General features: G+C 40.7%; 1 long non-coding RNA gene across 1 annotated transcript in view; it reads left to right on the top strand.

Moving 5' to 3' along the window:
- The window catches only part of LOC122687035, a 173,578-nt gene that overhangs the window by 155,101 nt on the left and 433 nt on the right, over positions 1-18,044 (top strand). The gene's annotated exons all lie outside the window — the stretch shown is intronic.

Below are 18,044 nucleotides of genomic sequence, written 5' to 3' on the forward strand. Positions count from 1 at the left end.
ACAAGAGCACATGCTGAAACTGGCTTATATATGCAAGCCAGCTGGCTGCTCTAGACAGTCTTAGGAAGAAAGCCTCCTTCATCTAATTCATAAATGGAATAGCCAACCTTAACTGGCTTTTTATGTGTGTGTGTTTTGCTTTCTCTTTTAATTTTTGTGAGCTCTGCATGGCTACATAACTGTGACAACATTAACCAGAGGGTACAAGAATAAAATAAGTGGGTGGATGTTCACAACGCGGTGTTTACAACCATCTCTGTGAAAGAGTCTAGAGATAGTTCCATGTAGGAAACCTTCTGTATGGATGATGTGACCTTAGGCTAGCACAGCTGATAAGTGAGAAAGGGAAAACCTCTACCCAACTTGGCAGATGCGTGTATGTGCGTGTCTGTGTATGACATTGAAAATATTCTGTATTATGACTGTCTCCAATGTATATATGACTCCCTCTATATATACAGGCTCCTCTGTCCATGGAATTCTCCAGGCAAGAATACTGGATTGTGTAGTCATTCTTTTCTCCAGGGGATCTTTCCCCAGGGATGGAACCTGGGTCTCCTGCATCACAGGCAATTTCTTTACCATCTGAGCCACCAGGGAAGCCTATATAAATATATATATAATTTTTATATATGTAAATATATATATATATAATTTACATGTATATATAAAATTGGCATTTATTTCCATACTTTTATACTCTCCCTTCATCACAGGGCTGGAAACCTGAGAATCTTATTTTCCAGACTCCTTTGCTTTTGTTGTTGTGGCTGTAACCTACATTATTAAAACAAAACACAAGAAAGTAATGTCAATGAAATGAACTCATCCAAGATTCTGAAGGCAGAATTGAGGCTTAGTGAGCCCTTATATGAAAAACATAAGAATTTCTGTGCAATATAAATAATAATTTCCATAATTTATTGATTTTACAAGTTTGGAATTGTGAAGGGAATCTTTCTATACCCCCCGATGACTTAAAGCAAGAAATACCTGTTTGCTCAGCATTTGCTACAAAGGTTGAATCCTTTATTAGACAGAAAGGTGAATGACTTTTCTTTTCCTTTTGCTTGCTCCTTTTGTGTGACATTGTTTGAGAGACTGAGCACAGTATTTTTAAACAGATGATAAGATGTCACCTTTGAGTGGCAGAAATTTAGAAGCAACGGCGGAGGATTTCATTATGATTTCCTTATAGCATGAAACCTGAAAGTTACTCCTCCTTGCCTTTCAGATGAAATCACACTGAGGGGCAACATTAAGACAGTGATTGGAAGGAAAGGCGCTCACAGGAGGGTAGGACCATAATTTTCATCTAAGGAAATAGCCCTAGACTTGCAAGAAGGGAACTGCATGTATTACTGAGCAATGTGATGGTTCTCCCATATGGATAGCTCGTCTCCAAGAAGGGTTCAATCAGATGAGCTATCAACAAGATCTGTCCTTTGATAAACACATCCATTTTAATAGCAGTTCCTGAGATGAAAGGTTCAGATTCTTTCAACTTCATGGGACTCAGTTTCTGCAGCCTGAAAATATGAAACTTCCTAGTGTGCTGCCTTGAAAACCATCAAATTATGCTAGAATCATCCTTTTAGACATAAAAGGAGACGTAGGATGTTACTAATTAACCCATCTCCGTTGTTCTTCCCAAAATGATTTAAGGCAACTGGCTATATGATGTGATGGGAAAACACTCCTTCTTGGCCTGATGTAAATTGACAGATTGCCCAAGATAATCTTTATGGTGTCTTGCATAACACATGCGAACGTTTTGGGAGTCCATCATTTAAAACTTGATTGCAAGCGATCATATTAAAATGAAATCTGAATAATCAACCTCCCAGTGTGGAGTTTAAGGTAGGCCTGAATTCATCCTAAAATCTACCCCCATTTGGACCGTTGTGACTCTGAGGCTTACATGTATCCACAGAATTGGTGTAAACCCAATTCCATGGAAAATTAGAAGACAAGGATTCCTTCTCTGTTCTTGTTACTATTCTTGGTGAATTTGGCAAATGGTTGTCACCTTTCAGTGGCTCAAATTTTGTAACCAAAGGAGGATGTTATCCAATCTCTATATCACATGAATTCTAAAACTGTTTGGTGATCTGGAGGGAGGTTGGTTAAAAGGATAGTACACTTTTTCTCTAGTGAAATGACCCTTAACTTGCAGGAAGGTGATTGTATTAACAGGATTACTGAATAGCATGCAGTTTCTTCTTTGACCATATAGGTTTCCACCTGAAATAAAAGGTGTCAGTTTTCTCTTATTGAGAAATTTTTTTAGCCAATATTTTACAAGAAACTTCTGCTTTTACAAGAAACTTTTTAAAAAGAGTTTAAACAGCAGGAGGAGAAGGGGGCGACAGAGGATGAGATGGTTGGATGGCATCACCAACTCGATGAACATGAGTTTGAGCAAGCTCCGGGAGTTGGTGATGGATGAGGGGGCTGGTGTGCTGCTGTCCATGTGGTCACAAAGAGTTGGACACGACTGAGTGACTGAACTGAACTGAGACAGCATAAGTCACAAGAGCCAAAAGATGGAAGCAAAGCAGGTACCCATGGGCAGATGGATGACCAAAGGAAATGTGGTGGCTACTACAGACAGTGGACTATTTTTCAGCCTTAGAAAGGAATGAAATTCTGATGCATACTACAACATAGATGTATGTTGAGGCTATTATGCTATGTGAAATAAGCCAGTCACAAAAGGACAAATATTGTATGTTCCACTTTCGTAAGGTACCTAGAATAGTTCAATTCACAGAGATGAAAAGTAGGATAGTGATTGCTGGGGGCTGGGGAAGTAGGGGATGGAGAGTTAGTGTTTAATGGGTGTAGAGCTAAAGTTTGGGAAGATAAAAACGTTCTAGAGATAGATAGAGGTAATGCTTACATAACAACATGGTGCATTCACTTTAAAGCCACAGAATTATGCACTTAAAAATGGTTAAAATGGCAACATTTATGTTATATATATTTTATCACAGTTTAAAAAATACATTTAAAAAGGGAAAAAGAATTTAAATATCTCTAGGCCTCCCTGGTGGCTTAGTAGTAAAGAATCCACCTGCCAATGCAGGAGACATGGGTTCAATCCCTGGTCCAGGATGATTCCAAGTGCCACAGGGCAACTAAGTCCGTGCATCACAACTACTGAGCCTGTGCTCTGGAGCCTGGGAGCCACAACTATTGAACCCACATGCTGCAACTACTGAACCCTCGCACCCTAGAGCCCAGGCTCTGCACCAAGAGAAAAGCCCATGCAGCAAGAAAGACCCAGCACAGGCAAAAACATTATTTTTTTAAAAAGACTCTAGCTGCATCTTCATTTTCATCCCTTTTCCTAATTTAAGAAGGAGATATATTCCACTTCTTTAAAATTCTGTGTCCCCACTGCTTTAAGGCCAAATAAAATGTCACCAAAAGTGCTTTTTTTTTTTTTTTTTTTTGCTTCTTTTAAGATGTTTCTCTTGGTAGACCATCAACTCAGACGTATTTGTGTGGCTCTGAATTCATAAAAAAAAGTTGCATCTAGCATTTGTTTTACAATTGCAAATATGGAAGGAAAAATAAGAAAAATACTGTTATCATTTTAGGAAATTTCTTTTTTGGATATAGTGTACATGATGTTAAAGATGTGATATTATCATGTCTTTTTTATTACTGAACAAATTTTAAAATGTACTGCCGGGCATCAAATTAAAGATATTTATGAAATATTTTCTTTTGCTAAGGTGAACCCCACCAATCAGTGATATATTTCTTGTTCCCTTATGAATATTTGAATCTTACTGTTCTTTTATTTTTCTGAAGTAGGCTAATAGAAGGCTTTTTAAAGTAGGCTAGTAGGCTAATGTAGCCTACTTACTTAAAGTAGGCTAATAATGCCTTCAAAAGTTGTTTATTTTTCTGTTTACTTTCTGAGATAATAACTATCATAAATATCTTTATGTGTCAAAGATTCATGCCAGAAATACTCTAGTGAGAATGATTTTTCCATTTTTTTAAAGTAGAGTCACAGTAATTTATCCAATGTTTCAAAATTCAAATTACCATTCAAAAACTCGCATGAGATTTATTTTAGAAGAGTTGTCTTTCCCCACAGAATGGTGGTAAAAGGTGAGAAAATATGACTCCAAGAGCCTAGACATATTTTGACAGAATATAAAGCATCTAGAATTTTCCTTCTTAATTAGTTCACTTTTATTATGAGTCTCTTGTTAAGTTTTGACAGAAAAATTTCATAAATGATTAATTCTTCCACAGATAAACTAATTTAAAATAAAACAATCATTACGGAGAATAATCAATAACTTGTAGCATTGTGTTGAATTTAAAGGTGAAAGCATTTATAATGCAAGCACAACCCCACTTGGAAGTTTCAGGAAAGTTATTAGCACAAAAGTGGAGTAAGCCATAAACAGGGCAAAGGCAAGGATGGGTGAGACAGAACTTTTATTGCTTTTCTAAAATTTATTTTAAAATTTCTATTTACTTGTCATTTTAAATTTTTATTGGACTATAGTTGTTTACAATGTTGCATTAGTTTCTGGTGTATAGCCATTGTTGTTGTTCAGTCACCCAGTTGTGTCTGACTCTTTGTGACCCCATGGACTGTATAGCCATTACTCAGCCATTAAAACAGAGAAGGCAATGGCACCCCACTCCAGTACTCTTGCCTGGAAAATCCCATGGATGGAAGAGCCTGGTAGGCTGCAGTCCATGGGGTCGCTAGGAGTCAGACACGACTGAGCGACTTCACTTTCACTTTTCACTTTCATGCATTGGAGAAGGTAATGGCAACCCACTCCAGTGTTCTTGCCTGGAGAATCCCAGGGATGAGGGAGCCTGGTGGGCTGCTGTCTATGGGGTCACACAGAGTCAGACACAACTGAAGTGACTTAGCAGCAGCAGCAGCAGCCATTAAAAAAAAACAAAAAAACCTGGAATAATGCCCTTTGCAGCAATACCTAGACGGTGTCATACTGAGTGAAGTAAGTCAGACACAGAAAGATAAATATTGTATAATATGTGGAATCTTAAAAAAAAAAAAAAGTACAAATGAACTTATCTATAAAATAAAAATAGAGTTACAGATGTAGAAAATAAACTTATTGTTATCAGGAGGTAAGGGGGGATAAATTTGAAGAATGGGATTGACATTTATACACCACTGTACACAAAATAAAAAATTAATATGGACTTACTGTACAGCTCGGGGAACTTGACTTAATACTCTGTAATGGCCTATATGAGAAAAGAATCTAATAAAAGAGTGGTTATATGTATACACAGAACTTTTATTGTTAAATGCATCCTGGGCAGTGCTGACCCTGGCTTTGGAAAGATTCCTTAATTATTTTTCCCTGCCAAATCTATTGCAGAAAGGAGTTTCAAGTACTCCCAGGAGGTGGCTGGTTCAGTAAGAGTGAAATTTCATGGTGAAAAGTCCATGTAACTGGACTCCACTGAGAGTCAGGTGTTTCCTGGTCAGTGGTTTGACTCTATTTTGGGTCAGCCTGAGTGAAAGTCGTTTCTTCATGTGGAGAAAGTGAGCTCTTCTGTGGCCCCCTTACGAAAGGCAGAGACAGTGGCAGGGATGGGGTAGCACCTTAGTCCTTTATGGGCTCACAGAGTCTCATCCTCATTTCCACTGGGTCCTCTGCCTGGCCTCACAGTCCTGACTTTATATCACAACACTACTTTACCTATCTTAGTAAGTTCTCTTTATATTGTGTTTTCCCATTATTGAGAAGCACCCATAAGACCAACAAATCTACTACTGATCATTTCTCATGGTGCATTTTGAATTTATTCACTTAATAATGAAGTGACTACTGTGTACGAGGTGGGCTTCACTAGTGGCTCAGATGGTAAAGAATCTGCTTGCAATGCAGGAGATCCAGGTTTGATCCCTTGGTCGGGAAGATCCCCTGGAGGAGGTCATGGCAACCAATTCCAGTATTCTTGCCTGGAGAATCCCCATGGACAGAGAAGCCTGGCGGGCTACAGTCCATGGGGTTGCAAAGAGTCAGACACGACTGAGTGACTAAGCATGCACAGTGTACTGGGTACTGTACTATACAGTGGTGAACGAGCAGATGTGGAGATTGTTTTAATATGTGTGTGTGTACGGGGGGTGCAAGTGGCTGACAAGTGAACCAACACTTTCTTTAAAAGAAGATAATTTCAGGTGATGATAAATTCTATGAAGAAAATAAATCAGGGCATTGTAATGGAGAACTGAATGTTTCCTTTAGATTGGAAGGTCGGAAAGTTCTCAATATTATGCTTAAAAATGCCCTCTCTCCTGAGGGTGAGGATGCACACAAAGAGAGCCCACCTTGCCCCGCTGGGTGAGGTGAGCAGAGTCAGAGTGAAACGCTGTACCTCAGAGTGGGACTCAAACCCACAGTCTCTTAATTATAACCATTCCCTTGGTGTCCATCGACAGATGAAAGGGTAAAGAAGGATGTGGTATGTATATACAATGGAATGTTACTCAGTCATCAAACGGAACACACTGGAGTCAGTGCTAATGATGCGGATGACCCTAGAGCCTGTTATACCAGAGTGAAGTAAGTCAGAAAGAGGAAAACAAATAATCGTATACTAACGCGTATATACGGAATCGAGAAAGATGGTAGTGATGAACCTATTTGCAGAGCAGCAGTGGAGAGGCAGACATAGAGAACAGATTTATGGACACAGGGTGATAGGGGGAAGGAGAGGGTGGGACGAATGGAGAGAGTAGCATGGAAACATACACTACCATATGTAAAAATAGACAGCCAGTGGGAATTTGCTATATGACTCAGGGAACTCAAGTCAGGGCTCTGTGACAGTCTAGAGGGATGCAAAAGGGTGGGGGGGAGGTTCAAGAGGGAAGGGACATATGAATAACCTATGACTGACTCATGTTGAAGTATGGCAGAAACCAACACAATATTGTAAAGCAATTATCCTTCAATTAATCTTAAAGAAAAGGAAGTGGGGAGAGGGAAGACCACCTTCTTCCTTGTTCTTTCAGTAGATGTCAGGCTGACCTCCCTAATTCTTCTTTTGCACTGGGCAGGAGAGTATATGACCCTATGAAGTTGAACTAGGGCTGTCTCCATGCTTATTCAAATCAGTAGGAGGGTGGTAACATAGACTAAAGTATGTTAAGTAGTCTCAGGTTTCAGTATAATGAGGGTCTCTTACTTTGCAAAGTTACCTTTCCCTTATATTCTTGTTCTTGGTTCTAAGGATCAGTTTCTTGCTAGACTTCATCAGCAGGATGCAGGCCTCATTGTTTTTTTACTTAATAACCTGGAGTATGTCTCGTGCTTTTATTGATGACTTTGTAGTTAAATAAGTCTACTTCCTTCCTTCCCATAGCTTTCTGAGCTTACAGTGGTCTCCCAAAGTTCCCTAAATTTCCCTCTCTATCTACAATCCCCTAGTGGGACTTCTAAAACTACCTGTGTAACTATCCTTCTCTATTTCTATCCAAAGGAGTAAAGATGAAAGAAACCTGGTCTAATTAATGCACCCATTTCAGAAATAAAGATCCAGAGGGCAGAGTTACCTAGGCTACTCAAACATGTTTGACTCAGAAGGGATAAGGTCAAGATTCCAGTCTCTGCCTAGTTATTCTTTGAACAAAAGCACTAGTTCTAGGCCCACAGTATCCAAGTCTTGGAAGCCTTGGATAAAGTGATCTACCTGGCTATGCAAGTGAGGCTATTACCAAACTAAGTATCAGGGCTAAAAGATGTATTCATAAAGACACTGTGAATGGTTTGAAGACATCAAACCAATGGGCAACATCAAATAAAAATTCTCACAACCATACCATGTCATAATTGTAAAATGGGCTTCCCTGGTGGCTCAGATGGTAAAGGATCTGTCTGCAGTGCAGAAGACTGGGGTTTGATCCCCGGGTTGGGAAGATCTAGAGAAGGGAATGTCTACCCACTCCAGTGTTCTTGCCTGGGAAATCCCATGGACAGAGGAGCCTGGCCAGCTACAGTCCATGGGGTCTCAGAAGGGTTGGACATGACTGAGTGACAAACACTTCACTCTCATTCGTGGAAAAGTATCTGAAAGGTTGTAAAGTGGGGCTAATGCAGGATTTGAGATCCAATCCAGGCTTATTTCAATGGTTGACATACAATGCAGCTAATTAGACAGTCTGAAGAAAAACTTTTTAGATGGGTTTAAAAAATCTGCCAAAGGTCACCTAGCCCCTCCCTTCTTTTCTAGGAAGGAATGTGCCTAAATTTTCCCAGAAAGATGGGCGTTCCCTTCAGAGAAATAGATTGCTCAACCTTGCTTGGTGGCAGCCAATTCCAAAGAGTCACAACAATTAGGACAGGATTTTTTTTCATATTTTACCAAAAGGATTGCATAGAAATTCAAGGCTCTACACAATGATCTGTGCTTCACTGTGGTAGAAAAAGATCCAGAAATTGCTGCTGCTTGATTCATTTGACAGTTCCCTTAAGACTCTGACAAGACACCTGGGGTGTACCTTGACAGGTGACTATGGAGCATGGCTTGGGAAAGCATGGGGAGGTGCTTCTCCTCATTAGTCTTCCAGCTTGTATCTAGTTTAAGGGACTACAATTAAAATCATCTATACAAAACCAGGAAATAGACTATCTACTTAAAAAGGGAGCTAAGGGCTTCCTAGGTGGCACTAGTGGTAAGGAACCTGCCTGTCAATGCAGGAGACTCAAGAGACTTGGGTTTGATCCCTGGGTCGGGAAGATCCCCTGGAGCAGGGCATGTCAACCCTCTCCAGTATTCTTGCCTGGAGAATCCCATGGACAGAGGAGCTTGGTGGCCTACAGTCCATAGATTTGCAAAGAGTTGGACATGCCTGAAGTGACTTAGCACTGTATCTACCATAAGGGAATGAAATGACAATTAAAGGGGTAGAAAATAAGATTTATGAAGGAAAATTGAAGAAGGGGAATGATGATGATAAGTCTGAAGGGATCAGATCCAACATTGGTGCTTGATCCTGTTTTCTCCTCATCCCTGGGCAAGACCTCAGTGTCCCTTTGAAAATCCTCTGATGTGCTTCCAGAAATTGGTTCAAGTTCCATCCTGTTCCTATTCCTATTCTGAACTTCCTTCTAATGGTATTCCTCCTTCCTTCCTCCTCAATTTCTTCATACCTGGTTTGTTTCTGCCTACCCAAGCTTTTAGTTAATTATTTTATTAAGCTGTGCATTTTCTGGGTCCCCACCCTTTTTCTTGACAAGTATTTACCACTCCCATCTAGTGATTAATCAAAGGAAGACTTCCTGGTTTCTGGCACACAGCTTTGCCTACTAAATGTTTTTTTGAATTGAATATTCATAGTATCTTTGCCAGGGCTATATTATATTAGTCTGGACCTTTGTGAATGAGTGACAGAAAATTGGAGAAAATAGTAGGTGTCTATATTCACACCAGTTCCCAGCAGCTTGGTTTCCCATTCCAGCACACTTTGGCGAAGACCTATAGAAGAACATTAATTTTCTCAGACTGGTGAATTAGTTGGAACAGGCCAACTACTATAAAACAGAACTTTAAAAAAAAAAAAAAAAAAAAACAGAACTTTAACGTTTCAAAGTTTAAAATTTGGATTAGAAAGCCAAAATAAAGTTTATTTGTCACACGTATTAAAGCCTTTACCTGGTTGGCTGGGTCTACTGGGTAGGTTTCCTCCAAGCAGCAATGTAGGCACTAGATCTTTTCCTTTCTTTTTAGACTTCTCTTTCACTAGGTGCAAGGGGGGAAAAGAGAGAGTAGTGTGTATGTGAGCCATGAAAGTCATATACATTTCTATTCACACACTATTACCATTCATATACTGTTCATTCCATTCATATTCTATTGACCAACACCCAGTCACAGGGCTCTATTCAACTGCAAAGCCAGCTGTGACATGTTGCCCAGAAGTGTGCTTGGGGAGAAAGAAAAATTCACTTGGTGAACAACTAACTAGTTGTTGGCATAGACGCAGTGAATGAGTCTTTGTTTCTGTTAATCACAAATGGCTTTAACTAAAAGCTAAGAAAAAATATTGCCATCTCAAAGGGTACATACAAAGTCCTCAAAGATCCCTTCAGGTGGGAAACCATTACAGTTTGACACATCAAGTTATAAAAATGAAATATGCTATATTAAAGTCTAATGAAGGTTAAAATATACATGGTTGATATACCAGAATTGTGACTCTGCCAATATAGTACATTTTTCTCATGGCAAAATAATGATCAGTGTTTTAGTGGACATTGAAGACAGTTTGATCATGCTTTGTCATTTTTGCAGGATGTTTGACACCTTCCCATTTCTTCATTTTTCATATTTTCAAAGGAAAAAAATCTCCTGTGTTTATTTGCTAACTTGTGCAATCATGAAAGAATAAATAAACAAATGAGAGAGAGAGAGAGAAAGAAGGAAGGGAGAATTTTCCTTATATACCAGGTAGAATATAAACACCCCTACACTTACCTTTTTGTCCTTTGTTTTATTTATTTATTTATGGCTGCACTGGGTCTTCATTGCTGTGCACGGGCTTTTCTCTAGTTGCAGTGCATGGGCTTCTCATCACGGTAGTGGCTTCTCTTGTTGCAGAGCATGGGCTGTAGGGCTCTTGGGCTTCAGTAGTTCTGGTACACGGATTCAGTTGCCCCAAGGCATGTGGAATCTTCCCGGACAGGGGATCAAACCCATGTCCCCTTCACTGGCAGGCAGATTCTTAACCACTGGACCATGAGGGAAGTCTTCCATACTTATGACCATTTTCTGCACTGTTTTGTTGAACAATGGATCCCATTAAACTTTAAGATCTTCCTCTGAACTGTGAAAAACAGGCAGAATTTTATTTCAGGGTTTGTTTTGGCACCAGGTTTAGTGACTTTTCTTTTCTTCTAGTTATATCAGATTATCGCTACATCTATCAGCATTCACTCCTAATACAGGAATATATCAGCCTCTGGGCAGAGTACATAGGAAAAGTAAAGTGCAAGCAGTTTCACAAATACCATAACCTGGAGGAGGTTTGGGAAGCAAACAGAGCCTGGAGAGAATAAGTGGAAACACAGCTACAAATAGAGCTTAAACCAGATAAAATATCAAAGAGGCCAACTTTTTCCTAAAACATAGAACTTTATGAAACCCTCATCGTGGGAGCTCTATGGCCCATTCCAATGGTATCATTAAGTGTAAAGATAGAAGAGACCGGAAGGGCTTCCAAAGAGAACAAGTGGCCTGCACTAACCATTGGGCAGATTTGGTTTTGAAAATTCTGTCTATATTCAAGAATCCAGAGCTTAATGTCTTTCCATATAGTCATTCTCTCCTTCCTTCCTTTTGTATAACATACCTGCAATATGAGAGATGCTGTGCTAGACATGACCCAGTCTATACAGCCTACGGAGGAGTAATAAATTAATATTGTCAAACAGCTCAAGAACTTGGAGGTTACTTTCATTGTTGCAGAAGTTGACTAGCTTGTGCATCTAGACACGGCAACCAGAGGCAGCACCAACACCTGTGAACAAGGTGGAAACCATCCTAGGAAGTGCTGGGTCTTCTCGCCTCTGACTGGGGGATTAAATTGCATTAGAAGTGAAGTGCTCAGGCAAGTGTGTTGGCTGAGTCCCACCCCTGGCTTACCTTCTATCTTTGCAATCTTGTTCATTGGGCCAACATTCACTGAATTACAAATGTATGACAGTCCAGGCTGGAGGAGGGCACGGCAACCCACTCCAGTATTCTTGCCTGGAGAATCCCATGGACAGAGGAGCCTGGCGGGCTATAGTCCATGGGGTCCAGGAGAAATGAATGGTGCATGAGACACCACCCAGTGTTTTAGGACTTTACAGTAACTATAATATAAGATGCACAGGGCCATCTGAAAGATACAGTTACGGGCTACAGGGGTGCACATCTCTCCTGGTGAGACGAGAGAAGCTTCAAAGAGGAATCTCTAGAATCTATTTCATTGCATGTTTTAACTGGGTGCCCCAAGTCTCAAATGTACATGTACTTTAGCATCTGAACTTTTAACTTACATGTGACTGACTGAGTTTACAACCTGTCCTGAAATTTACACAGTGTAGGCTAGATTCTTTGCCTTCAGTAGTAACCAGATATACAGAACCCCTTTGGTGCTCAGAACCTATATAGCTTATGAAGACCTCCTCAGGAATCTTAGGAATCACTACTCCAAATTCCCCTGCCTCTTACAGTAAGTGGAACAACTCCAGTAATTCCAAGTGGCCAAATATTTAAGGCCTGTCTGATCCTGCTGTGTATGTGCTAAGTAGTTTCAGTCGTGTCTGACTCTTTGTGACCCCGTGGACTATAGCCTTCCAGGCTCCTCTGTTCATGGGATTCTCCAGGCAAGAATATTACAGTGGGTTGCCATGCCCTCCTCTGGGGATCTTCCTGACCCAGGGATCAAACTTGCGTCTCCTGTATTGCAAGCGGATTCTTTTACCACTGAGCCACCAGGAAAGCCCACCTGATTCTACTCCTGCCTTGCAAACCTGCTCTGTAGAAGGAAAAGGAAAGGCAAACCCAAGGTCACAAAGATTATCTTTTTCCACTTAGATATTTAGAGAGAAGTTTAGAATAAAATATACTCAGAAGACCCATTGTAAGATGGTTTCCATTAGACCAAATGATTTGTTTTTCTATTGTTTTCCATTCATCTGAAAAGTACATATTTCCTAACAAAAATATAAGTAAATATGTTCAGTATATTGCAGCTCTGTTTTGGACAGATGGTGAGAAAAACTGTCTTGGACCTAAGCATCACACTTATTCCTTTTTACTGTCAGCAAGTTAGGATTAGTCATCTCTCTCTGAAGGAACAAGGACGTGGCTATTTCCCACTGTCTCAACTTCAAGTGCCTAAAACTTTTTCCTGCAAGGAGCCAGGGTGCTGTCCAGGGAAATCCCAACACCTGCTGGCTGACCTCTGCTTCAGAAAAGCGAATGTGTTCTGTCCTTATTCATTACATTCACACCTAGAATCCCTGGAGATTCTTTGGTTACTTTTAACATTTGCAAACTACATGTATCGTCACAGTTTCACGGTCAGTTGAACAGTCACTGATATGGAAAAAGCCTTTTGGATGTAATATCATGGTATAAAGACTTTTGTTTTCACTTTAAAATGGTTAAGAGAAAAATTAGAGACTAGAAATAATGGGAAATAGTCTATGCTGAGAACCTTGAAATACTTCTTATCTGTAAGGTCTAGGATTATGCTTAGAATTAATTCCTGTTCATTATGCTTAGAATTATGCTTAGTATTAATTCCTGTTCACTCCTCCTAACTCCTAGCCCTGTTCTCCTTTTGGAAAGATTTTTAAGGAATAAGAACTGATTGAGTGAGGTGGATGAACCTAGCATTTGTTATACAGAGTAGTGAGTCAGAAAGATAAAAACAAATATCATATATTAAGGCAGACATATGGACTCTAGAATGGTACTGATGAACCCATTTGTAATGTAGTGATAAGGATTTCAACTCTGAATATTCACTGGAAGGACTGATACTGAAGCTGAAGCTCCAATACTTTGGCCACCTGATTAGAAGAGACGACTCACTGGAAAAGACTCTGATGCTGGGAAAGGTTGAAAGCAAAAAGAGAAAAGGGCAGCAGAGGATGAGATGGCTGGATAGCATCACCAACTCAATGGACATGAATTTGTGCAAACTTCAGGAGATAGTGAAGGACAGGGAAGCCTGGGATGCTACAGTCTACGGGGTTGCAAAGAGTTGGACATGACTGAGCAACAATAGAGGAGCAGACATAGAACAGATTTGTGGACACAGGAAAGGAGGTGTGGGATGAATGGAGAGAGTAGCATTGAAACATATTCATTCTCAAGTGTAAAACAGATAGCAGGGAGCTTAAACCTGGTGCTCTGTGACAACCTAGAGGGGTAGGGTGGGGTGGGAGGTGGGAGGGAAGTTCAAGAAAGAGGGAACATATGTATACCTATGGCTGGTTCATGTTGATGTATGGCAGAAAGCAACACAACACTGTAAAATAATTATCCATCAATTAAAAATAAATAAATTTTTAAAAAGAAAAAAAAAATTAAGAACTGAGTGCTTCAGTGTCTGTCACCATTTTATCTGCATTTTCACACACGTTTTAGCAATTTCGTGAGTCATTTTTTCACTTCCCACAAATAGCATGGGTTAAATGGCACTATGGGAATTTTTTTTTTTTTTTTTAGAGTAATAATTCTGATTTTGGAATCCAAAACGACATCGCTTACATTAATAACACACACGTAGACAGCAAACCATCCACCAACGCAGCTGCCTATGAATGTTCTGTAAAGCCAATGACAGTGACCTCTGTTTTGGTGTGTTATCCTTGATCCTTTGGGAAGCAATGTTAAATCAGAGGGGATTGGGGGACCGACCTCATTACATCACAGGTGCTGATTCAGTGTCCTCTAACTCCCCTTCCGAAGGCACGGGCCAGGCTGAGAACTCATCACCCTGCCATGGAAATGTGTGCAAAAGTGAAAATCCGTGCAGGCTTGTGTGATATTTTTACTGCTGACTCCTAGTGTCCCATTAATAGCATGTTAATGCAATCAAGAAAACACTTTGTCTCCCCGCCCCAGCCCGCAGCTAAACAATCAAACACTTCTAAAATCCTGCAAAACAGCTTTCATTTTAAGGTTCTGATCCAGGGACTTGCCTGACTACATTAGCCAGTGTTCTGACTGCCCCCTAGTGGCTGTTAGGAATCACATTCTCTTGCAAGACGAGAATTTGTCTTTTTGTTTCTTTACCGTGTCTCACAGAAAAACCGGTGTGCTGGGAGTGGTCCTCGAAGAACGCTATGCGTTCCTCTTTGAAAAGAACAAAAAGAATAAGGATGGATTTTAATCTCTGTTTTGTATTACCTTTGCTGCAGTCTGAAAGACTCAACGTCTGAAGTGTTAAGTAAATTAATCCGTGTCTGTTCAGCCTCGGTCAGCGAAGGCGATGGTTTAAGAATAGTCATTCTTTGAGGAACAAACTGCTTTTGTCTGCGCCGCTCAGTTTAAGGGAAAACCAGCTCTGGAATGCTATCCAAGCTCTTCATACTCTACACGATTTCTGCTGCCCCTCTAATTATCAGCCAGAATGCTGATTTGTAATCACCGGCTTTCAATAACTTAAATAGGTAGTTTTTCAGCCAAGTATTTTTATTCAAAATGGGACAGAAGCTAAAATTGCATGTTGAATTTTACCCAGAAGCTGTCGTCTTTTAGGATGTGCCAACTGATGCTGAGCAGTTGTTCATTTTCTTATGACATGTCGGAAGCACTTACTTTATGAATCTAACCAGCAATCTACCTCAAAGTCTACAATTTATATATCAGCTCAGTTGCTTGCCAGAACCAGCACGCAGGGAATTTTAAGATTTAATTCAGTGTACCGAATCATCAAACATAACCACACCCAAGCTCTGTTATTCTTCAGAGACTTTAAAGATTAGCTTTTCATTGTCTGTTTGAATTTCAGAGAGAATCGTCTTGCTAGTTACATTTTTCACTAGTTATTACAAAGATTATTTTGAATAAATTTGTTCATGTGAATAACACTACTACTTACTGTTTCTGTAAAGACCCTAAAAGTCTTTTTGTCTGAATTTTCTTTTCTACTTTTATGTATAAAATGTACCCATTTCTTAATCTCAAAAAGAATTGAATCAGACAGAATCTAGATTCCTTAAGAAAAAAATTTCTCTTGTTTCAAACTTTCTTTTTTAGTCCAATAATTTTGGTCTTCTGGGCCAGAAAAAGAGGTCACTCTGAAAAGTCCCAAAGCTGCAAAATTGCAAAACTGAGAAGCTAGGTTAAAGGTCTTCTGTTTTGTGAAATGTGCTGGATTTTGCCAAGTTTCAGGTTTTGTGTTGAAAAATTGTGTTTTCCTTTGTCTGGGTCCTTGTTGAAAACACAGCTAAGAAGTGAGTAATTGCTGTTAGCAAAGGCAAATAGAAACAGTTGCCTCAGTGCAGCCCAGGTTTTCCAGTTCCCAAGAGGCCCCCACCCCTTCCTTACTGTGGCTTTCCAAAGTCTTCATTCCCGTCTTCAAATCCTCCCCTGAACTCCATACACTCACTCTCAGCAGATTACCTTGGCCATTACCTCACAGAGCAGATAGACTCTATTTACAGACACTACCTTCAAGTTCCTTCCAGTGAGCAGACACACCATCCTCTGCCGTCTTGGAGTGGGGTTGGGGAGGAGGGCAAGGAGGCTGATTTTCCAAGACCCATCCCTCCCCCTTAATCCTCCTTCCTCAGGGCCCTTGCTCAAACCTGTCTCTTCTCTCTTGATACATCTTCAATCTCCTACTCATCATTGACTCCATTCCCTCAGCATATAAACCTGACACCGTCTCTCCCAGAGGATTGACTTAGGGCCCATGAAAGTCCAAGCCACAGCTCCCAGCTTCCTCCTAAACACGGAGGCCACAGGTGACTCCTCTGACAGAAGCTGCCATGTTTTCAGTGCCCTGGCCCTACCACTCTGGCCTCAGGGAACTGGATTATGATGGGTGCTGTAGTCCAAGGCAGCAGATGTAAAGGCTGTGGGCTTCTGTGGTGGCTTAGATGGTAAAGAATCCGCCTGCAATGTGGGAGACCTGGGTTTGATATCTGGGTTGGGAAGATCCCCTGAAGAAGGGAGCAGCTACCCAATCCAGTATTCTTGCCTGGAGAATTCCACGGACAGAGGAGTCTGGTGGGCTACAGTCCATGGGGTCACAAAGAGTTGGACACTGTCGAGTGACTTTCAAAAAAAAAAAAAAAAAAGGCTGTTACCAAAGGCAGCTCAAATGTGAGAGCCAAAATTACATGGTGTCTGAGTCCTGTTTGAATTCCTCTTTGCACGCAATAGAAAATGATCCTGCCTAATTTAACCTCAGCAGGAAATTCACTGGAAGGATGTCTGTGGTTCATACATCGACAGGGGTCTGGAGGAGCTGACTTAGAAAAGAGGCAAAAACCAAGGAGCTCTGAAGAGCTCTGCTGTGAAGAGCGCAGTGAGTGTAGTTCAGGAAAAGTATGTTCTGTTGGCTCCATCTGCTCCTCCTCCGAGGCAGTGGTCTGCAGCTGTGTTTGCAGCTGACTGTTCTGACTGGCTTAGGCTGAATGGCAGGCTTGCTCAGTAAGTGGGCTGGGTGGGAAGAGAGCACATTGGCTCACTGGCTACTGTGTGGGAAGCAGGTTCTGTCCTTACAGCTACACATAATAGGAGATTCCCCCGAAAGGGGATTGGATTGCTCCCAGGAGTTGGGTGCTGGACAACCCAAACCAACAGATGGTGACTCTAGTTGGTTCTCTAACACAATTGGTACTGAGTCTGAATTTGTACTGCTAGCCACATGATGGGCCAAAAAACTGAGAGATGAGTTGTTGGGGCAAGGAATAGGACTTAACTTGGGAGTCCAGCCAACTAAAAAGATGGTAGACTTGTGTCCCAAAGAATCATCTTAGGTGACTTATAATTCAGCCTTCTTTTATACGAAAAGGGGAAGAGGTGTGGCTGGTTGTTATAAATTTCCTGATGATGGAATCCTTTCTTCTTGCAGCTGTCCACATAGGTTTGATGTTTATAGTGTTTCTATAAACCTCTAATAAGACAAGTGTTATTGTCTGTTCTGCAGAATTTTTTTTTAATCTCTGTATGAATGGGAAAGTATTGTACCTTCAGGGGTCAGAGCCCTGAGAATAGGCTATGCTGTGTATTTCAGACTAGAGGCAATATTGTTTTACAAAGGTGACTGAGCACAGGCAACAGAGCACAAAGGTTGGAGCTAAAGGAATAAAACTAACATGGAGTCGGGTTTGTTCTTCTCTGCCGCACAATGAGATGCTCTCCTGAAGAGCATGAATGGGAGACACACATAACAGAGAAATAGAAAGCAGTGGAAAGGGAGACGCAGAGAGAAACAAAGATGAGATAAGACTCAGAGACGGTGGGGCTTAGAGAAGTATCATGAAAGTATCAGGGGAGAACTGATG

The sequence above is a fragment of the Cervus elaphus genome, chromosome 30, assembly GCF_910594005.1.
Source record: "Cervus elaphus chromosome 30, mCerEla1.1, whole genome shotgun sequence".
In the NCBI taxonomy this organism is placed as follows: domain Eukaryota; kingdom Metazoa; phylum Chordata; class Mammalia; order Artiodactyla; family Cervidae; genus Cervus; species Cervus elaphus.